The sequence below is a fragment of the Corella eumyota genome, chromosome 3 (assembly GCF_963082875.1).
Source record: "Corella eumyota chromosome 3, kaCorEumy4.1, whole genome shotgun sequence".
In the NCBI taxonomy this organism is placed as follows: Eukaryota; Metazoa; Chordata; class Ascidiacea; order Phlebobranchia; family Corellidae; genus Corella; species Corella eumyota.
The window spans coordinates 10,446,782-10,449,281 of NC_137492.1; the positions used below are offsets into that span (position 1 = coordinate 10,446,782).

At 53.2% G+C, this 2,500-nt stretch overlaps 2 non-coding genes across 2 annotated transcripts; both read right to left on the reverse strand.

Moving 5' to 3' along the window:
- Positions 1-155: 155 nt before the first annotated feature.
- On the reverse strand, positions 156-309 carry LOC145746586 (5.8S ribosomal RNA). The gene has a single exon (XR_014281366.1). It is a non-coding gene; the product is annotated as a 5.8S ribosomal RNA (ribosomal RNA).
- Positions 310-554: 245 nt separating this feature from the next.
- LOC145746974 (small subunit ribosomal RNA) lies at positions 555-2,364 on the reverse strand. The gene has a single exon (XR_014281730.1). It is a non-coding gene; the product is annotated as a small subunit ribosomal RNA (ribosomal RNA).
- Positions 2,365-2,500: the final 136 nt, after the last annotated feature.

The window sequence follows — 2,500 nt, forward strand, 5'->3', positions numbered from 1 at the left end:
GACGCGGCGCGGCTCGCCGGCCGCCACGCATCGCTGACGCGAGCCCGAATACCAAAACTTTCCACCTTCAACCGAGCGGCGATTGCCCGTCGCCGGGCATACGCACGCGAGCCGAGCCGTCGCGGAGCCGATCCCGCCGGCCGTTGTCGTTTCTGCGACCCTGAGACGGACGCGGTCCCGGGATGAACCCGAGGCCGCAATACGCGTTCAGATCGTCAATGCTCAATGTGTTCTGCAATTCACATTAAATCACGCAGCTTGCTGCGTCCTTCATCGACTCGCGAGCCGAGTGGTCCACCGCCAAGAGCCATCGTTTGTTTGTTTGCTTTTCGCTCTTCGATTCCTAACCTCGATTCGCCATCCGGCTGAAAAAATCGCGTGACGCCGAGCGGGTCGCGGTCGCAACAAATAGTGCGACAAGCCCGCGCACCGCATGAAGCCTTCGGGCACTCGACGCCGACAAAACAAGTTCCTGATCGCGGGGCGGCGGACGCGCCGAGGCACGTCGCCGTCCCGGTGTTTGCTCTTTCGCTCTTCGATTTTTTTTCTCGCGCTAATGATCCTTCCGCAGGTTCACCTACGGAAACCTTGTTACGACTTTTACTTCCTCTAAGTAATCAAGTTAGATCGTCTTTTCGGGCCAAGACCCAACCGTCGCCAGTCGAGCCCGGGCCCAATCGGAGGACCTCACTAAACCATTCAATCGGTAGTAGCGACGGGCGGTGTGTACAAAGGGCAGGGACGTAATCAACGCGAGCTAATGACTCGCGCTTACTGGGAATTCCTCGTTCAAGCGAAATAATTTCAATTCTCTATCCCTAGCACGACCGGGGTTCATCGGGTTACCCAGACCTTTCGGCCAAGGCGAACACACGTTGATCCGGTCAGTGTAGCGCGCGTGCGGCCCCGAACATCTAAGGGCATCACAGACCTGTTATTGCTCAATCTCGTGTGGCTAAACGCCACTAGTCCCTCTAAGAAGTTAAACGCCGGCCGGGAAGGCCGCGTAACTATTTAGCAAGCCAGAGTCTCGTTCGTTATCGGAATTAACCAGACAAATCGCTCCACCAACTAAGAACGGCCATGCACCACCACCCACAGAATCATGAAAGAGCTCTCAATCTGTCAATCCTCGCTGTGTCCGGGCCGGGTGAGATTTCCCGTGTTGAGTCAAATTAAGCCGCAGGCTCCACTCCTGGTGGTGCCCTTCCGTCAATTCCTTTAAGTTTCAGCTTTGCAACCATACTTCCCCCGGAACCCAAAGACTTTGGTTTCCCGCAAGCTGCCGGAGAGGTCGTCAAAATAACGCCCCCCGATCGCTAGTTGGCATCGTTTATAGTCAGAACTAGGACGGTATCTGATCGTCTTCGAACCTCTGACTTTCGCTCTTGATTAAAGAAAACATTCTTGGCAAATGCTTTCGCAGTCGTTCGTCTTGCGCCGATCCAAGAATTTCACCTCTAACGGCACAGTACGAATGCCCCCGTCCGTCCCTCTTAATCATTACCTCGCGCTCCGAAAACCAACAAAAAAGAACCGAGGTCCTATTTCATTATTCCATGCAACACTATCCAGGCGAAGCGCCTGCTTTGAACACTCTAATTTTTTCAAGGTAAACGTCCCGGCCGCCGCCGACACTCAGTCAAGAGCACCGACGGAAAACCGGAGGTAAAGCCAGAACGAACAGTGCACGCCTTGCGACGGACCGAACGCCTGCGCCCAAAATCCAACTACGAGCTTTTTAACCGCAACAACTTAAATATACACTTTTGGAGCTGGAATTACCGCGGCTGCTGGCACCAGACTTGCCCTCCAATGGATACTCGTTAAAATTTTTACAGTGTACTCATTCCAATTACAGGGCCTCGTTAGAGTCCTGTATCGTTATTTTTCGTCACTACCTCCCCGCGTCGGGAATGGGTAATTTGCGCGCCTGCTGCCTTCCTTGGATGTGGTAGCCGTTTCTCAGGCTCCCTCTCCGGAATCGAACCCTGATTCCCCGTTACCCGTAAGAACCTCGGTAGGCAGATACCGTACCGACGAAAGTTGATAGGGCAGACACTTGAATGATCCGTCGCCGGTGCAAGACCGTGCGATCAGCAAAGTTATCCCGAGTCGCCAACAAGACGAGCCGAAGCCCGGCAGGTTTTTGATATGATAAAGGCGCGCCTCCCGCAAGGTCGGCGCTTTTTGCATGTATTAGCTCTAGAATTACCACAGTTATCCAAGTAAAATTTACGATCAAATGAATCACGACTGATTTAATGAGCCATTCGCAGTTTTACCGTACGCAAGTTCGTACTGAGACATGCATGGCTTAATCTTTGAGACAAGCATATGACTACTGGCAGGATCAACCAGGTAACTATCGGCCGACAAAATACGCGAACGGAGTCTTTCGCTTTCCCCGTCGCGGTATCGCACTGTATTACTCAATCACTATTTTTGCTTAGCTCCTCAAACCCGGCGTAAGCCGCGATCTGGACGCCGTCGACACCGG